This window comes from Choloepus didactylus, chromosome 25, assembly GCF_015220235.1.
Source record: "Choloepus didactylus isolate mChoDid1 chromosome 25, mChoDid1.pri, whole genome shotgun sequence".
Classification (NCBI taxonomy): Eukaryota; Metazoa; Chordata; class Mammalia; order Pilosa; family Megalonychidae; genus Choloepus; species Choloepus didactylus.
Window position 1 is genome coordinate 10364399 of NC_051331.1, and position 21256 is coordinate 10385654.

Here is a 21256-nt window from a genome sequence, read left to right on the forward strand (position 1 = left end):
TGGAAGCATACTGGAATGTTACTGGCGACCATAGACTCCAGTTTGCTTTGATTATGTTTTTTCCAAATATCATCCCTTTTTTTCAACACTCTGGATGGTTGACATTCATTTGTTCTCCCACATGTGAGTACATTTTTCTATTTGTACATTTAGCAAACTTCATTGGCCACTCCAGTTTTTCCTAAGTTATACAGTCCCAGTCTTCATCATCTATCTTTACCTCTGGTGTCACACATTCCCCTATCCCACCTCTTACAGCTTTACTCACAGATATCTTTGTTCCATGTACTTAGAATATTGTGCTACCATCATACAGTATTATGCTATCCATTTCTGGATCCATACAATCATTCCTGATGAAAATTTCTGTAGTCCTTCAGCATCAATGCCTGATCGCTACCCTCTTTCTCTCTCCTGGTAGCCTGTGTTATCAGCTTTTAACTCTCAAACTTTGCTTATTAGTGTTATTGCATATTAGTGAGACCATAGAGTATTTGTCCTTTTGTTTCTGTCTAACTTCACTAAACATAAATTCCTCAAGGTTCATCCATGTTATTATATGTTCCATGTCTTTGTTCTGTCTTACAGCTGCATAAAATCCCATCACATGTATATACCACACCTTGTTATCCACTCATCCATTGATGGACATTTGGGCTGCTTCCGTCTCTTGGCAATCATGAATAATGCTGCAATAAACATCAGTTTACAAATGTCTGTTTGCGTCTTCAATTTCAATTCCTTTGAGTATATTCCTAGCAATGGAATAGCTGGGTCATATGGCAAATCTATACTTAGCTTCCTGAGGAACCTCCACACTGTCTTCCAGAGTGTTTGCACCATCCTACATTCCCACCAGCAATGAATAAGTGTGCCTCTTTCTCCATATCCTCTCCAGCACCTGTAATTTTCTGTTTTTGGATAATGGCTATTCTGGTATGTGTGAGATGGTATTTCACTGTGGTTTTGATTTGCATTTCCCTAACAGCCAGTGAAGATGAGCATTTTTTTCATATGTTTTTGAGCCATTTGTACTTCCTCTTCAGAAAAGTGTCTGTCCATGTCTTTTGCCCATTTTTTAATTGGGTTGTTTGTCTTTTTGTTTTTGAGTTGTAGGATTGCTTTATATATTTGGAATATTAAACCCTTATCTGATATGTGGTTTTCAAACATTGTTTCCCATTGTGTAGGTTGCCTTTTTACTTTTCTAACAAAGTCCTTTGATGTGCAGAAGTTTTTGATTTTGAGGAGATGTTGTTTGTCTATTTGTTATTTGGTTGCTCATGCTTTGGGTTTAAGGTCTAGGAAACCATCCCCTACCACAATATCTTTAAGATAGTGCCCTACATTTTCATCTAAGAGTCTTATGGTGTTAGCACTTATGTTTAGGTCTTTGACCAAATTAGAGTTAATTTTTGTATAGGGTGTGAGGTATGAGACCTCTTTCATTCTTTTGGAAATGGATGTCCAGTTCTCCAAACACCATTTATTGAAGATGCTGCTCTGTCTCAGTTGATTTGGCTTCACTGCCTTATCAAAGATAAATTGTCCATAGACCTGACAGTCTATTTCTGGACAATCAATTTGATTCCATTTGTTGGTATCTCTGTCCTTATGCCAGTACCATGCTGTTTTGAGGAATGTAGCTTTGTAATATTCTTAAAAGTCAAGTAGTGTGAGCCTCCCACTTCATTCCTCTTTCTAAAGGTATTTTTGGCTATTCAGGGCACCTTGCCCTTCCAAATAAATTTTGTTATTGGTTTTTCTATTTCTGCAAAGTAAGTTGTTGGGATTTTAATTGGTATTGCATTGCATCTATAAATCAGTTCAGGTAGAGTAGATATCTTAATCATATTTAGTCTTCCAATCCATGAACATGGCATGTTCTTCCATTTTTTTAGGTCCTCTTCAATTTCTTTTAGCAGTTTCTTGTAATTTCCTTTGTATAGGTCTTTTGTGGCCTTCATTAAGTTTGTTTCTAAATACTTGATTCTTTTGGTTGCTATTGTAAATGGAATTTTTTTCAATTTCTTCCTCTTGTTGCACATTACTTGTGCATGAGAGCACTACAGATTTTTGTATGCTGATCTTGTAGCCTGCCACTTTGCTGTATTGATTGAATAGCTCTAATAGCTTTGCTGAGGATTTTTCTGGATTTTCTACATACAGAATCATGTCATCTGCAAGCAGTCAAAGTTTTACTTCTTCTTCTCCAATTTGGATGTCTTTTATTTCTTTTTCTTGGCTGATTGCCCTAGCTAGAACTTCCAGCACAATGCTGAATAACAATGGTGACAGTGAGCATCACTCTCTGTTTCCATGTCTTAGAGGGAAATCTTTCAGTCTCTCTCCATTGAGCATGATGTTAGCTGTGGGTTTTTCATATATTGCCTTTATCATATTGAGAAAATTCCCTTCTATTCCTATCCTTTGAAGTGTTCTTATCAAGAAAGTATGTTGAATTTTGTAAAATGTCTTTTCTGCATCGATCAAGATGATCCTGTGGTTTTTTTGTTTTGATTTATTGATGTGTTGTATTGCATTAATTGATTTTCTTATGTTGAACCAGCCTTGCATACCTGGAATAAACCCCACTTGGTCATGGTGCATAATTATTTTAATGTGCTGCTGGATTTGATTTGTGAGTATCTTGTTGAGGATTTTTGCATCTATATTCATTAAAGTGACTGTTCAATAATATTCTTTATTTGCAGTGTCTTTGTCTGGTTTTGGTATTAGGGTGATGTTGGTTTCATAGAATGAGTTGGGTAGTTTTCCTCCTCTTCAATTTTTTTGAAAAGTTTGAGCAGGATTGGTATTAATTCTTTCTTGAGTGCTTGGTAGCATTCACATGTGAAACCAACTGGCTCTGGGCTTTTCTTTTTGGGGAGCTTTTTGATGACTGACTCAATCTCTTTAATTGTGATTGGTTTGTTGAGGTCCTCTATTTCTTCTCTGGTCAATGCTGGTTGTTTATGCTTTTCTAGTTGTCCATTTCATGTATGTTGTTCAGTTTATTAGCATATAGTTGCTCATAGTATCTTCTCATTATCTCCTTTATTTCTGCAGAGTCAGTAGTTATGTTTCCTTTCCTGTTTCTGATTGCATTTATTTGCATCTGCTCTCTCTCTCTCTCTCTCTCTCTCTCTCTCTCTCTCTCTCTGTCTCTCTCTCTCTTGTTAGCCTAGCTAGGGGTCCATCAATTTTTTTACTTTCTGGGAGAACCAGCTTCCGGTTTTGTTGATTCTCTCTATTGTTTTCCCATTCTCAGTTTCATTTATTTCTACTCTGATCTTTGTTTTTTCTTCCCTTCTGTTTGCTTTCGGGTTTATTTGCTGTTCTTTCTCTAGTTCTTGCTGGTGGACAGTTAATTCCTCAATTTTTTGCTCTCTTCTCTTTTAACATAGACATTTAAGGCAATAAATTTCCCTCTCAGCACTGCTTTTGCTGCATCCCATAAGTTTTGATATGTTGTGTTTTCATTGTCCTTTGCCTTGAGGTATTTACTAATTTCTCTTGTAACTTCTTCCTTTACCCACTGGTTTTCTAAGAGTGTGTTGTTTAGTCTCCATATATTTTCAAAATTTTCAATCTTCTGCCTGTTATTTATTTCCAACTTCATTCTGTTATGATCTGAGATAGTGTTTTTTATAATATCAATATTTTTTTAATTTGTTGAGTCTTCCTTTGTGACCCAGAATGTGGTCTATCCTAGATAATGTTCCCTGAGCACCTGAGAAGAATATGTATCCTGCTGTCATGGGGTGTAGTGTTCTATAAATGTCTGTAAAGTCTAGTTCATATATCATGTAATTCAACATCTCTGTTTCTTTGTTGATCATCTTACTAGATGTTCTATCCATTGATGAGGGTGGTGTATTGAAGTTTCCAAATATTACTGTGGAGTTATCTACTTCTCCTTTTGGTGTTCTCAGTACCTGCCTCATGAACTTTGGGGCACTCTGGCTTGGTGCATAAATGTTTATGATTGTTAAGTTTGCTTGATGAATTGACCCCTTTATCAATATATACTCCTTCTTTGTCTCTTTTAATTGTTTTACTTTTGAAGTCTACTTTGATATTGATAAAGCTACTCCCACTTTTTTCTGGTTGCTGTTTGCATGTAATATCTTTTTCCAACCTTTCACTTTCAGTCTATTTTTGTCCTTGTGTCTAAGATGAGTTTCTTGTAGACAGCGTATAGATGGGTCCTGTTTTTTAATCCATTCTGCCAGTCTGTGTCTTTTTATTGGGGAGTTTAATCCATTAACATAGTGTTATTACTGTAAGGGCTGTATTTTCTTCTTTAATTTTGTCTTTTGGATTTTACGTGTCATGTCTTATTTTTTCCTCTCTCTCTTTTTACCCTTCCTGATAATCTTCATTTCTACACTCCTCTCCAAACCTCTTTCTTCTGTCTTTTCCTGTCATCCTGTAACACTCCCTTTAGTATTTCCTGTAGCACTGGTCTCATACTCATGAACTCTCTCAGTGTCTGTTTGCCCCCAAATATTTTAATCTCTCCTTCATTTTTGAAGGACAGTTTTGGTGGATATAGAATTCTTGGTTGACAGTTCTCTTTCAGTATGTTAAATATATCATACCACTGTCTTCTTGCCTCCATGTTTCCTGCAGAAAAATCTGTGCATAGTCTTACTGAGCTTCCCTTGTATGTGATGGATTGCTTTTGTCTTGCTGCTTTCAGAGTTCTCTCATTGTCTTTGACATTGGACAATCTGATCAGTAAATGTTTTAGAGTACATCTATTGGGTTCTATTCTGTTTGGGGTATGCTGTACTTCTTGAATCTCTAATTTTCTTTCTTTCATAAGAGTTGGAAAATTTTCAGTCATTATTTCTTCTATTATTCTTTCCCTTTCCCCCTCTCTTCTCCCTCTGGGATACCCATAACATGTATGTTTGTGTGTTTCATATTGTCACTCAGCTCCCTAAGAACCTGCTCATATTTTTCCATTCTTTTCACCATCCATTCTTTCATGTGTGTGAATTCAGATGTCTGATCTTCCAATTCACTGATCCTTTCTTCTACCTGTTCAAATCTACCATTGTATCCCTCCATTGTCTTTTTCATCTCCTCCATTATGCCCTTCATTCTCACATGTCTGTCATTTGTGTTTTCAAGTTTATGAATGCTTCCTTATGGTCATCCAGTGTCCTTCTTATATCCTTCATCTCTTTTGCTATGTCTTCCCTCAGTTCATTGACTTGATTTTTGAATTGACTGAGCTTTGTTTGTACATCTCCAATTAGTTCTTCCTTCAGCTCACTGAATTGATTTAGCAATATTTGCTTCAACTCCTGTATCTTAGTTGGACTATTAGTTTATTCCTCTGGCTGATCCATATTTTTGTGTTTCCTAGTATGGCTCATTATCTTAAGCTGTCTAGGCATCTTGATTAGTTTATTCTGGAGCTTATTTTCACTCTTTTACCTAGGATTTTCTTTTTGATTGGCTTTGTTCTCTAACCTTTGGTGTTTAGTTCAGCTTATTCTAGGCTGTTAACTTAGATCCTGTTTAGTTGATCAAAGTTTTTCACCTCTTGTATTTCTGTTTCTTCCCCTGCCTCTGTGTAGCCTTTTTGTGTGGTGATCTCCTCAGATTTTGTCAGCCCCAGTCAGATTTTCCTAGTCCATAGAGGCCCAGGTTTCAGGAGGAGGGTATGGAGTTTATTTGAAAATGAGACCCTCCTGTGAGGCCTTTAGATTCTGTGCTTCTCCTATGCTGTCCAGCAGGTGGCACTTGCCAGCCCACAGTTCCTCCACCAGTGTAAGGAGGCAGGGAAGCTTTAGTTCTCCAGGTGACCATAACCAAGTCCAAGATGTGGCTGACTGAAGCTAGTTAATGAATTCCAAACCCTGGGATCTAAGTTCCCAAAAGGGCTGGAAGGTTATGGTGTTTAGCTAATTTTCCCTGCAACTAGTCTTATTGCTTTGTCTCTCAGAGCTATCTTAGCTCTGCTCTTGCCTGGGTCCAAATTGCCAGTCTTTGAGGCTTTCTGTAGTGGGCTTCTTAGAGTAATTGTTTTAGAAAAAGACTAAAAAAAAGAAAAAAGAAAAAAAGGAAAAAAAAAAAAAAAAAGGAATGGCCCAGTATGGACTATTTACAGTCTTTGCAGATCTAATGGGCAATTGAAATGCTAAAAGACCAGGAGTTGAGTGTGATTAAGGAGCAATCAAGGAAGTAGGAAATCTGGCTTTTCAGACAAGGGCCCTCCCTCCCTGGATTTGCATATGTGCCTGATTCTGTTTGAGCCCTGAACTTCTCTGTATTATGTTCACCTGCCTCCAAAATGTCTGTTTTTATTGTTTTCTTTTTTTTCTTTTTTTTTTTTTTTTTGCTGTTTTTCTAGTGCTATCTCCTCTCCACTGGGCTGACTGCTATGAGATTTTCTGGTGTTTGCTCTCAGTTTATCTATGGTTGCAGCTTTTGTTCTCCCTCCTGGTTCCCAGCAGAGATGGTCCCTCCTCCCACAGGACTGTGCCTGGCAGGGAAGGGTGCAGGCCCCTAGCCATGAGAACTTACAGATTTTACTCATCTCAGCTGTTCCAAACATTTGCAAGTGTTATATGAGGTTTATTGAATCCCAAATTCCTCTGCAATTTACAGATCACACAGTTCCTGGCTTTCTACCAACTGCCTCAGAGGATTAATTGCAACGTAGACCTCACCACTCTTCCATCTTGCCCCACCTCTCTTGTTCCTATATATATTTACTTTTAACTTTTTATTGTAGTAATGTATATACAACTAAAATTTCTCATTTAAACCATTTTCTATTGTGCAATTTGGTAATATTAATTAAATTGAAAATGTTCTACCATCACAATGTGCGTTGCTCCAATTTTTTCATCACATGGTACAAAATGACTGGTCAAAATGATTGTTGAGTAAAATAAAATCTAAGAGAATTTGTACTGGAATCTTCTGGCTTGGGAAAATGTTTACAATATGGAAAGGGTGGCTAGTCAGCAACAGCATCAAGGGAAGCAGGGGAATTTGGTTTCCCTGATATTTTCAATAAAAGTGCTCTAGATTTACATATATAAAATAAGAAATAATTAATTTAATGTGTTTGTCATACAAATGAGATATTTATGTTAGTTTGTTGATCATTGCTTATGGTTAAATTTGCATTGCTCTGGGCTCATTTCCACTAGTTTCAGCAGCTACATGGAACCAGAAAACCAAACGTGTTTCAGAATTTATCCTCCTGGAACTTTCAGAAGACATCAAATTGCAGCCCTTCCTCTTTGGGGTTTCCTGATGATGTATCTGTTCACCTTCATTGGGAACCTGCTCATCATCCTGGCCATCATCACACCTCCATACACCCATGTACTTCTTCCTCTCTAACCTTTTACAGATATCTGTTTCACCTCCAGCACTGTCCCAAAGATGCTGTTGAATATCCAAACAGAGAGCAAAATCATAACCTATGAAAGGTGCCTCAGCCAGATGTAATTTTTCATTCTTTTAGGAGTATTAGACAACTTCCTGCTGGCTGTGATGACCCATTGCTGCTTTCTAGCCATCTACTACCCCTGAACTACATGGTCATTATGAACCTCAGGCTTTGTGGTCTTCTGCTGCTGACATCCTGGTTATTGAGTGTTCTGGTCTCCCTTTCACATGGTTTAATGATTTTGTAATTGTCTTTTTGTACCAAGTCAGAAATCCACTATTTTTTTCTATGACCTCAATCAGGTACTCAAACTTGCTTGTTCTGACACATTCCTCAATGAACTAGTGATATATTTTGCAGCTGGACAGGCAGGTGGTATTCCACTCCCTGGGATCCTTTTCTCTTACTCTAAGATTGTACCCTCTGTTTTGAGAATTTAATTGGCTGGGCAAAAGTGCAAAGCATTTTCCACATGTAGGTCTCACCTCTCCATAGTGTCCCTGTTTTATGGTAGATTTTTGGAGTGTATTTTTTTTTTCACTGAAAAGTATAAAGCTTTATTGAAAGAAATTAAAGAAGACATGCATAAATGGAAAGACATCATTTGTGAATGGATTGCAAAACTTAACATTGTTAAGATGACAATATCTTGATCTTGATGTTGATAATATCCCCAAAATGATCCCTATAAAAAACTCAGCTGGCTTTTTTTTTTACAATAATTGAAAAGTTAACTCTAAAATTCATATGGAAATGCAAGGGACCTAGAATAACAAAACACTCTGGAAAAAGAAAACAACTGGAGGACAAACACATACTAATCACAAAACTTACTACAGAGCTATAGTAACCAGAGCAGTGTGATACTAGCATAGACGTATACTTCAGTGGAATAGAATTTGGAGTCCAGAAAAAAAAACCATGTGCTATTGTGAAAAAAGGATTTAAAAAAAAAAAAAAGTGCCCTCCTCAGAGATCTAATGGGTTATTGAAATGCTAAGAGACAAAGCAACCAGGGCCCTTAAGGAAAGGTCCACAGGGCGGAGAGATCAGCTTTTCTTTGGGATTTGCATATGCACCTCAGGGCCCTTCCCCTTTCTATGTTCACCAGAACTCCAAAAATCCTCTGCTTTTATTTTGGAGTTTTCCGTGTTGTTTTTTTTTCTCTGTGCCTGTCTCCTCTCTGCTGGGCTGGCTGCTCTCAGATTCTCTGGTGTCTGGTCTCAGTCTATCTATGGTTGGAGTTTGGATCAGTAGAATGAGATTCCGATAAGGGCTGCCACTGCAGTTCTCCCTTCTCCTTCCTGGAGCTGACATCCCCTCCTCCCACGGGACTGAGCCTGGCAGGGAGGGGCGTGGGTCCCCTGGCCACAAAAACTTATGGATTTTGCTGATCTCAGCAGTTCCACGTTTTCATGAGTGTTGTATGAAGTATGCCCAAACGCAGATTGCTCTGTGGTGTCCAGTCTACGCAGTTCCTGGCTTTCTACCTACTTTCCTGGAGGAGTAACTAAAACATACAGCTCACCAGTCTGCCATCTTGCCCCACCCCTGGAGTGTATTTTATTTCTACTGCTACCCAAATCTCAAGGGCAAGAGCAGTAGTTCAGTGATGTCCATGGTGGTTAATCCCATGCTGAACCCCTTTATCTATAGTCTTTGAAACAAAGACATAAAGCATGCCTTAAAAATATTCTTCAGCTGAGTAACATTCACTCCATAAAAGCATCTTTATCCTGAAATTCAGAATTTTGGTAATGTTTAACAGATATCAAACAATGGGAGATATAATTCTAGACACTTTTATCAGTTCATAGAAAGATAATCTGTTATTGCCTAATTTCTAGATTCTAATCTCTTTAGTTTTTGTATATCAAAATCACTCTGTTTATTTTTTTCAGATTCATAATTGTTTTTTATGTGGCTTTGTAATAAGTTTTTAATACTTTATTTATCAAAGAATTACCAAAAAACAAAAACAAAACAAAGGAATGAGAAAAACAAATAACCTAAAATAACTACATTTCTTCCATCATGTTCCTACCATACCCCAGGTAAATTAACAAACCAAAATCACTCCTGAGCATCCCCATATAATTAAGATTACTCTCTATATCTCATCTGTTGTTGTTAGATTATCATTTCCCCTTTACTAGTTGCCATCTATCTCTAGGGCCCTTACATTCTACAACATAAAACACTTATATTCTGTTTATTTTTTTATGAAAAAAATAATTTAAATTCTTTCATTGTACTTCCTGGCTTCAGTGTTGAAAGCAATCTGCTGCCTGAATTTTCAGTAGCAATATATTTAATGCAGGTAATGTGGTAAATACAATATAGGAAGGACTGAAGGAATGGAGGTGTGCTACAGTCCCTCATACATGAAAACAATTGCTCTTGTGGCGCACAATTTTCATCAAAATCATTTGTCTTATCAAAGAGTGACATTGCCAGGGATTGTGTTTATAAGCTCCTGAAAGGGAGCTTATATATATCTATATATTTGAATATATATATTTATAAGATATATAAAAGTGTCTTGTGCAACTGTGAGTATGCAAGAGTCCAAATTCCATAGGGTATGCAGCAAATTAGCAACTCCAATGAAGATGTTCAATGAACTCCTCAGGAAATGAACTGGCACCTTCAATGAACTCCTCAGGAAATGTTTCACTGGGCAGCCAAAGAAGAAGTGAAGGACCTCTGTCTCATTTAAAAGTCTTAAACTGATTTATTGGATTAAATCCAGCTGATTGCATTCTCTCATTGTGGAAGGCACCCCCTTCATTGATGTCATCAGTCACAGCTGCAGCCAATTGACTGATAGTTTAATAAACCAGCCTGTTGGTGTATTAACCAGCCAGAAATATCCTCACAGCAATGGTTAGGCCAGTGCTTGCTTGACCATATATTGGGGTACCATCACCTGGCCAAGTTGACATATGAACCTGTCACAGCCCACCCCGTGTCAACTTGGCAGTTACACACATCACCTAAAATCATACTTTATCTCTAAATAGAGAAAATAACAGACATATATTTCACCTAACAATACTCCACACCGTGTAGCATACAACTGGAAATGCTCTAAATCTCTCCAGAATAGGGTGCAAGTCCTTGGGTGATATTAACTCTAAAAAGTAGTTTCCTGTAGCTTAAACACAGCAAAATGAACAGTACAGCTTATGCCATATGATAAGGGGATAAGACAGAGAAGAAAGCAAAGATATTTGCTTTACAGACAAATACAAACATAATCATAACAAAACAAGGATGAAATATTCATGCCATCATAGTCCTCATTTCTGTAACTTGTCATGTGGCCATAGTTCATATTTATCACTACCTTCCTCCACTACCCATTCCATGTTCCCTTTACCCTCAGCAAGCATTTCAGCTGGCCATGGTTCCTTGCCTGGTGGGGTGACCCAAACCTTCATTCCTGAAGTTTCTTGGCCACTGGTAGTCCTGCCTGGATTGGGTTGTTGCAGTTTTCCATTGGCTTTAACTACACAGCATGGTAGTACTAAGAGAGTCCCTTGGGGATCTCCTGTATTCCAGGGAAACTCTTCTTTATTTCCACTGTGTAGTTGCAGTGCTATTTCCCCTTGATAGTCAGGATCAATCACCCCAACCAGTACAGTAGCCCCCTTCCTTGCTGTTGATTCAGAGGCATAAGAAGCCCAAAGTGGCCAGGTGGCCATCTTAACTCCCAGTTCAATGGGATTATTGTTTTGTTTCCTGGGGGAAGCACTCCTCCTTTTGGAACAAAGACTTGTAGACCAGCAGAGCTTAAAATTGCAGGGACAGGAAGCAAAAATTTTCCTAATGGATCACTAGGAATGATAGTGAGTGGTGTCACTCCTGTTTTCTCCCCATGAATCCTGGTTATGGGAGAAACAGCACCATGGAGTGGATGCTGGTTCAGAGCATACACAGCCTCCTGGAGAACACTTTCCCAGCCCTGCAAGGTATTGCCTCCTAGTTGACACCATAATTGAGTCTTCAACAGGCCATTCCACCTTTCTATCAACTCAGCTGCCTCTGGATGATGGGGAACATGGTAAGATCAGAGAATTCCATAAGTGTTTGCCCATTCCCTCATGTCATTTGTTGAGAAGTGGGTTCCTTGGTCAGAAGCAATGCTGTGTGGAATACAATGATGGTGGGTAAGGCATTCTGTAAGTCCACAGATGGTAGTTTTAGCAGAAGAATTACATGCAGGGAAGGCAACCCAATATCCAGAGTATGTATCTATTCCAGTAAGAACAAATTACTGCCCCTTCCATGATGAAAGTGGTCCAATGTAATCAACCTGCCACCAGATAGCAGGCTGATATGGGGACTGAGTGTGGATTTCTGCTGCAGGTAGATTGGGCACTCAGCAGTGGTGGTGGCCAGGTCAGCCTTGATGAGTGGAAGTCCATGTTGCTGAGCCGATGCAAAACCTCTATCCCTACCACCATGACCACTTTCTTCATGAGCCCATTGGGCAATGACAGGAGTTGCTGGGGAAAGAGGCTGATTGGTATCCACAAAAAGGCTCATTTTATCCACTTGGTTATTAAAATCTTCTGCTGAAGTCACCATGTGGTGAGCATTCACATGGGACACAAATATCTTCATAGCCTTTGCCTACTCAGCAAGGTCTATCCACATACCCCTTCCCCAGACTACTTTGTCAACAATCTTCCAATCATTTTCCTTCCAAGTCCCTGACCATTCAGCCAAACCATTAGCAACAACCCATGAAACAGTATACAAACACATCTCTGGCCAGTTCTCTTTCCAAGCAAAGTGAACAACCAGGTGCTTTGCTTAAAGTTCTGCCCACTGAGGGGCTTTCCCTTCACCACTGTCCTTCAGGGACATCCCAGAATGGGGTTTCAGTGTTGCAACTGACCACTTTTGGGTGGTGCCTGCATATCTTGCAGAACCATCTGTAAAACAGGGCCAAATTTTCTCTTCCTCAGTCAACTGATTGTAAAGAACTCCCCAAGATGCCATAGCTGTTGGCAGGGAAACAGAAGGTAAAGTGGAAGGAGTGGGGTCCATGGGCATTTGGGCCACTTCCTCATGTAACTTACTTGGGCCTTCAAGACCTGCTTGAGCTCTATTTCATGTATACTGTTTCAATTTTATGATGGAGTGCTGCCATGCACACCCAATTTTATGGCTTGGTGGGTCAGACATCACCCAGCTCATGATAGGTTACTCAGGTCTCATGGTAACTTGGTGGCCCATGCTTAAGCTTTCTGTCTCTACTAAGGCCCAGTAGCAGGCCAAGAGCTGTTTCTCAAATGGGGAGTAGTTATCTGCAGAGGATGGTAAAGCTTTACTCCAAAATCCTAAGGGTCTACATTGTGATTCTCCTATAGGAGCCTGCCAAAGTCTCCAAACAGCATCTCTATTTGCCACTGTCACTTCCAGCACAATTGGATCAGCTGGGTCATATGGTCCAAGTGGCATGGTAGCTTGCACAGCAGCCGGGATCTGTCACAGGTCCTCATCTTGTTCTGGTCCCTACTCAAAACCAGAAGCTTTTCTGGTCACTCAGTAAATGGGCCAGATAGCACACCCAAATGAGGAATACATTGCCTCCAAAATCCAGAGGCCAACTAACTGTTGTGCCTCTTTTATGGTCATAGGAGGGACCAGATGCAACAGCTTATCCTTCACCTTAGAAGGGATATCTCAACAGGCCCCACACCACTGGACCTCTAGAAATTTTACTGAGGTGGGATGTGCCTGTATTTTTGTTGGATTTATCTCCCATCCTCTGCCACACAAATACCTTACCAACAAATCTAGAGTAGTTTCCATTTCTTGCTCATCAGGTCCAATCAACATGATATTGTCAATATAATGGACCAGTGTGATATCTTGTGGGAGAGAGAAATGATCAAAATCCCTGTGGACAATATTATGACAAATGGCTGGAGAGTTGATATAACCCTGAAGTAGCACAGTGAATGTAAACTGCTGGCCTTGCCAGCTGAATGCAAACTGTTTCTGGTGGACCTTACAAACAGCTATGGAGAAAAAAGCATTTGCTAGATCAATAGCTGCATACCAGGTACCAAGGGATGTACTGATTTGCTCAAGAAATGATACCACATCTGGAACAGCAGCTATAATTGGAGTCACCACCTGGTTAAGCTTATGATAATCCACTGTCATCCTCCAAGACCCATCTGTTTTCTGCACAAGCCAAATAGGAGAGTTGAATGGGGATGTGATGGGAATCACCACCCCTGCATCCTTCAAGCCTTTAAGAGTGGCATTGATCTTTACAATCACTCCAGGAATCTGGTATTGCTCCTGGCTATTTTGCTAGGCAGGGTCAGTTCTAGTGGCTTCCACTCAGCCTTTCCCAACATAGTAGCCCTCACTCCACGAGTCAGGGAAACAATGTGAGGATTCTGGCAGATGTTGAGTATGTCTATTCCAATTATGCATTCCAGCACTGGGGAAATAACCACAGAATGGGCCCAGCAACCCACTGGACCCACTGTGAGATAGAACTGAGCTAAAACTCCATCAATCACCTGACCTGCATAAGCCCCAACTCTGACTGGTGGACCAGAGTGATGTTTTGTGTCTCCTGGGATTAATGTCACTTCTGAACCAGTGTCTAATAATCCATGAAATATCTGATCATTTCCTTTTCCCCAATGCACAGTTACCCTGGTAAAAGGCCATAGGTCCCCCTGAGAAAGGCTGGGAGGAAGATTAATAGTATTTATTTTTGGCAGTGTAACTGGGTCCTTCCCCAAGTTACCCAAACTTCCCCTCATTCAAGAGGCTCTGGATCTGTAAACTGTCTCATCTGGGAATTGATTAAGGGGCCATGACTCTCTGTTTTTGTAATTCAAGGGAGACTTTTGTTCACTTGACCTAAAATTCTTCTGCTTGTATAGTTCAAACAAGAATTTAGTTGATTGCCCATCTATTTTCTGACTTGGTACGCCATGGTCTACTAGCCGATGCCATAAGTCTCTGTGAGTCAGATTATTTTGATCACTGCTTTGAGCTTGATTTCCATTATGGAAGCCATGCTCAGCTTCTCTGTGGCAATTAACTGTAACCATTTGGCTTCTCCCAACTCAGGATCCAATCATCCCCCTTGTGTTAAGGATTCCAGCTCTGTGACAGCAGTTCCTACAGTAATATCTGACCTACAGAGAAGGGTCACTATAGAGCTCTTCAGGCATGATTGAGCTAGTCTCATGAATTTATTTCTCATTGCCCTGGTAAAAAGTGTGTTCTCTGGACATTCCAGGGGTGTGTGAGCAGGTCTTCCATGATAAATCCACTCTAATATTTCAATTTTTCTAACCTTTGAATCCCTTCCTTTACATTATACCAAGGAAGTTCTGGGATTTCAACCTCCTGAAGTGTCAGCCACCTTTTGATCCATGTTTCAGCCAACCACCCAAACAAACTGTTAATGCCCTTTCTAACCTCTCAAGCTACAACATTGAATGCAGAATCTCTGCTTAGTTGGCCCATAGCAGTAAATTCAGCCTGATCAAACCTTATATTCCTTCCACCATTATCCCACACCCTTAATATCTATTCCCACAAATATTCCCCTGATTTCTGTGTGTATAAGTTGGAAAACTCATACAGGTCTTTTGGAATATAGCATACTTCCTCATGGGTCACACTTTGCACCTCACCCTTCAGGGACTGTTGAGAATTTAGTCTAGTTATAGGTGTTGAATCAAAGACTGGTGGTGGGGGGTGGGTCATGAAAAGAATTAGAATTATCCCTCAAACCATTTTCCTCAGGGCATTCTCTTGCATTTTCATCTCTGAAAACAGGATTAATCTCTCCATACAGAAGAGTGAGGGCTGCTTCCTCACGGGAGGTTATTACAGGATTAGCAGGCACTGAAGGGTTAATCTCCTTAGGTGGGAGTTGGATGGCAGGCTCCTTAAGGCAGACTGGAGGTGGGGGGGGGCTGTTTCCTCAGGACAGCCCTCTACAGGAAAATCTAACAATAACTCAGCAGAATCCAGGGTTCCACTATCCTCACTGCCATTAGTATCAATCCATATGTCTCCATCCCAAGTTTTGGGATCCCATTTCTTCTCCAATCAATGCCTTTAACAGCAGACAATCTGATAGGTTGAGCCTTTATTTTACATTGTAAATCTGCTACTTGCACAGTGAGAGTCTGCATCTGGTTTTCAGAAATCTCAGGTCTGTGGCCACAGGAAATAAGATTTTCTTTCAGGGCAAACATAGAAACTTTTACATCTGTGATACAACATTTAAGTTTTAAATTTGAAGCCTTTAGCTCATCCCTTTCTCTTATAACTTTATGCAACGTATCTAAGAGCAGCCAGCCAACATCATTATAACTCTTAATTCTGCAAAACTCTGTGGAGGTGTTGAAAACATTCTCACCCAGAGCTTTGCTTCATACAAGAGTATGATTAGAAGAATCAAATTGTGCTACTTTGTGTATCTCCTTTGCCAACTCATGCCATGGACTATCAGTTCTCTCTTGATTACTGGAAATGGAGTCATTAGTGCCTTTGAATCTAATCAGAGTAGAAAACAAATTGTAAAAGCCCATTTTAAGATTCTGTTTCCCAAGAACTACTCCTGGTACCAAGTTGTATTAATTAGGGTTCTCTAAGGAAACAGAATCAATGAGAGATATCTATGAATATATGATTTATAAAAGTGTCTCACACAACTGTGGATATGCATGAGTCCCAATTCCATAGGGCAGGCAGCAAACTATCAACTCCAGTGAAGATGTTCAATAAACTTCTCAGGAAATGAAGTGGCAACTTTGACTAACTCCTCAGGAAACCCTTTGTTGGGCAGCCAAAGAAGTGAAGGTCTTTCATCTGTCTTGCTTAAAATTCTTCAACTGATTGGATTAAATCCAGCTAACTGCATTCTCTCATTGTGGAATACATTCCCTTCATTGATGTTATCAATGCAGCTAATTGATATTATCAATGCAGCTAATGATGTTATTGATGCAGCTAATGATGTTATTGATGCAGCTAATTGACTGATGATTTAATAAACCAGTCTGTTAGTTTATTAACCAGCCACAAACATCCTCACAGCAATGGTTAGGCCAGTGCTTGCTTGAACAGACAGCTGGGGACCATCACCTGGCCAAATTGACACATGAACTTAACCATCGCACTGCTTTTCCTTAGAACAAATCTCCCAATATCTTCCACCATTTGAGGAAGAATCTGTATTGGAAAAATCTGAACTTACTTTGATGTTTTGTGGGTGAGTCAAAGAATCTCCACACATTCTGGGACAATGTATTTCAGCTCCAAGAACCACTTTTTTTTTTTTTTACTTTTTTTTTTAATCTTCATTTTATTGAGATATATTCACATACCACACAGTCATACAAAACAAATCGTACATTTGATTGTTCACAGTACCATTACATAGTTGCACATTCATCACCTAAATCAATCCCTGACACCTTCATTAGCACACACACAAAAATAATAAGAATAATAATTAAAGTGAAAAAGAGCAATTGAAGTAAAAAAGAACACTGGGTACCTTTGTATGTTTGTTTGTTTGTTTCCTTCCCCTATTTTTCTACTCATCCATCCATAAACTAGACAAAGTGGAGTGTGGTCCTTATGGTTTTCCCAATCCCATTGTCACCCCTCATAAGCTACATTTTTATACAATTGTCTTCGAGATTCATGGGTTCTGGGTTGTAGTTTGATAGTTTCAGGTATCCACCAGCTACCCCAATTCTTTAGAACCTAAAAAGGGTTGTCTAAATTGTGTGTAAGAGTGCCCACTAGAGTGACCTCTTGGCTCCTTTTGGAATCTCTCTGCTACTGAAGCTTATTTCATTTCCTTTCACATCCCCCTTTTGGTCAAGAAGATGTTCTCCGTCCCACGATGCTGGGTCTACATTCCTCCCTGGGAGTCATATTCCACATTGCCAGGGAGATTCACTCCCCTGGGTGTCTGATCCCATGTAGGGGGGAGGGCAGTGATTTCACCTTTCAAGTTGGCTTAGCTAGAGAGGGAGGGCCACATCTGAGCAACAAAGAGGCATTCGGGAGGAGGCTCTTAGGCACAATTATAGGGAGGCCTAGCCTCTCCTTTGCAGCAACCATCTTCCCAAGGGTAAAACCTACGGTAGAGGGCTCAACCCATCAAACCACCAGTTCCCTATGTCTGTGGTCCAAGAACCCCTTTTATTGGTAGTACCTTTGGAGGCATCAATAGGGAGACACATAAAGAGAGATTAAACATGGAAAATCCTGTCTGTTTACAAAACTTGATTGTGTAGGTACATAATAGATACACTAAAATGTCTTCTTTCTCCATTCTGTCATCTCTGGCATTAACTCTCACTCATGGGGCTTTCTTCTCTGATTAGCATTATTCCTTGTTTCAGTGCTTCTTATTTTCTGCAATTGTTGGAAATATCATTTTAGACACAGTCATCCATTTTTTTCTTGTAGTTTTTTGACAACCATTTACTCATCTAATACCCATGGCAGACACTAAATATTGTCCTGGGATAAAGAAATGGGTAAGACATTGTTTCTTGTTTCAGATAGATTACTTCTAACATGGCAAGAGACATAGAAATGAGTACATGTGATATACTGAGGTGGCACTGAAACCCTGTTGAAGAGGATCCAAACATTTGGACTCATCCTGTGGAGGTGAGTGATGGCTTCAAAAGGCTGCTGATAATTTTAATGAATCTTGAAAGAAGACTTGGATTAATTCCAGGAGGAGAAAGCAGTAGAAGCATGTAAAGAAGAGATGACATGGACACACATGTGGGACCAATATAACTGTAATGTGTGGTTAGATTTAAACGTTGTTCTTAATATCTGATGAATAATGAGTGCCTGGGAGTGAAGAGTGGAAATTGAGCCTGGCCAGGTTGGCATTAGTCAGATAACAGAGAGCCTTGTGTGTTGTCAATGAGATTGATATTTATGTTTGAAGTTACTGGAGAGTGAAGACAGGGTTTATAGAAGGGGAAGTTCTTGAAAAGTCTTGCCCTGTGGAAAGCTCATTCTGGTCAATTTCTGTTGTCCAGCCCATGGAGAGATGATGAGGTCTGGAAATAGTACAATGGAAGTGAGGATGGAAGTTTTTGGGATGAATCTGTGTGGGGTTAATCATAATGTATAAAAATATTCACTATTAAAACTAGACACAATGCTGAACATTTTATATTCATTATGTTATTTAATTCTTTAATTACTCAATGCAATAGTTATCACTATTCTGATTTAATAGATGAATAACATAAGGCTTATGGAAGTGTGATATTCTTGTCCAAGGCATGTAACCATGTTTGGAATGATGCACAATTACATTGCATTCAAAGCTTTTGTATTTCACTAATAATTTTATTTCTTAATAAACATGATTTTTTAGAAGTGTTAGGTTGAGAGAAATATTGTGAGGATATTAGAGTTTCTGAAAATTTCTTACCCACTCCCCCCATCTCCAATCCAGAATACCACATTAAATTTTTTGTCATAAATTCTTAGTCCCTTTGTTATAGTGATGGCAAAAGTTTCTTGGAGTCTTGTTTCTGATGACCTGTAAAGTTTTGAGGAATTCTCCTCAGGTATTTTGCAAAATGCCCCTGTTGAGATTTCTCTGATCTTTTGCCATGATTTGAGTGGGTTATGGGTGTTTGGAGGAAGACTTCAGAGATAAAGAGTTTTTTTACCACAACATATCCAGGGTGTATCCTATCATGGTGATTTATCACTGCTCATGTTGACTTTGATCAACTATATTTGGCAGTTTTCCCCACTATAAAATTTCTCATTTCCCCACCTTTCCATATATTACATTTGCAAAGAAGCCACTATGTGAATCCATTACTTACAAACGGGGATTGTGCTTCATGTTCTTGAGAAAGCTTTATCTACATAAATTATTGGAATTCTCATGGGGTTTCTCTCTTCTTATGTGTTCATTCAATAATTTATTTATATTAATATGGATGCTTGACATTTACTTGTAACCTTGGGTTATGATAGAATGCAACTTTATTTTGTTGTTTCAGTTTGGCCATGGGAGATTTTTCAGCCTCACTCTGAGTCTCTTTCATATTGCCCTAGCATTGAGGGTTTTATTTTATCAACAACTTACTTTCTCTTATTCAACGATGCTCCAGATTTTTCTTGTATATTTCTTGCCTTACCCCTAGAATCAGCCATTTCTCCTAGCAGCCTTTTATTGGAGAATGGTGTTAAAAACCAAGGTCTGACATGACCACAGACATAGGGGACTGGTGGTTTGATGGGTTGAGCCCTCTACCATAAGTTTTACCCTTGGGAAGACAGTTGCTGCAAAGGAGAGGCTAGGCCTCCCTGTATTTGTGCCTAAGAGTCTCCTCCTGAATGCCTCTTTGTTGCTCAGATGTGGCCCTCTCTCTCTGGCTAAGCCAACTTGAAAGGTGAAATCACTGCCCTGCCCCCTACGTGGGATCAGACACCCAGGGGAGTGAATCTCCCTGGCAACGTGGAATATGACTCCCGGGGAGGAATGTAGACCCGGCATCGTGGGACGGAGAACATCTTCTTGACCAAAAGAGGGATGTGAAAGGAAATGAAATAAGCTTCAGTGGCAGAGAGATTCGAAAACGAGCCGAGAGGTCACTCTGGTGGGCACTCTTACGCACACTTTAGACAACCCTTTTTAGGTTCTAAAGAATTGGGGTAGCTGGTGGTGGATACCTGAAACTATCAAACTACAACCCAGAACCCATGAATCTCGAAGATAGTTGTATAAAAATGTAGCTTATGAGGGGTGACAATGGGATTGGGAAAGCCATAAGGACCACACTCCACTTTGTCTAGTTTATGGATGGATGAGTAGAAAAATAGGGGAAGGAAACAAACAGACAAAGGTACCCAGTGTTCTTTTTTACTTCAATTGCTCTTTTTCACTCTAATCATTATTCTTGTTATTTTTGTGTGTGTGCTAATGAAGGTGTCAGGGATTGATTTAGGTGATGAATGTACAACTATGTAATGGTACTGTAAACAATCGAAAGTACGATTTGTTTTGTATGACTGCGTGGTATGTGAATATATCTCAATAAAATGATGATAAAAAAAAAAAAACAAAAACCAAGGTCTGGACACTATCTGTGCTCTTTGCTTCCAGGAACTCTGGGCCCTCTCCAATGACAGAATAATTACATACATGTGTGTCTACTGACATGTGCATAGACACATATACATACATATTTCTAAATGTAGTCCTTGGTATCCTTATAAACCTACACTTGAGTTTATGTTGCTGTTTACCACTCTGTCATTCCACACAGAAGTCTCACTTCCTCCCCTTTCTTATTTTTAACTTACCATTCCACAGTGATAAATGTATCCCCTTCATCTGCCATTAATTTATTTAATAGCTTGATGCCAGTGTTCAGGTGTGGAAGTAAAAGAATTGTTAATCTGTAGTGTGGTGTGATATAACTCTATCAATTATAGTCCTATATTTATGTACAGTTTCTACTGATTTCATTTTATGGACTCTGTTCATATCCAAACTTAGTAGACCCAACACCTTTTCCCTAAATCCCTTCAGTGAGGACATGCCATTCATTTGTAACACAGTTAGATTGTTTTGCAAAATATTGGGTTACATCCTCTTGATTCCTTGATCATGTAAGTGAATTTTTATTTGAATACAGTAAGGTTCATATTTTGTGTTGAAAAATTCAAAAGGTTTTAACAAATGCATAATATCATGTCTATAAATAGAGTATTATATAGTGTAGTTTCACTGCTCTAAAAATTCCACTGTGCTTCACCTTC

The 21256-nt window shown here is 39.3% G+C and overlaps 1 pseudogene; it reads left to right on the forward strand.

Annotated features, from left to right (window-relative positions):
• Positions 1–7377: 7377 nt before the first annotated feature.
• Positions 7378–8076, forward strand: LOC119520370 (annotated as a pseudogene).
• Positions 8077–21256: the final 13180 nt, after the last annotated feature.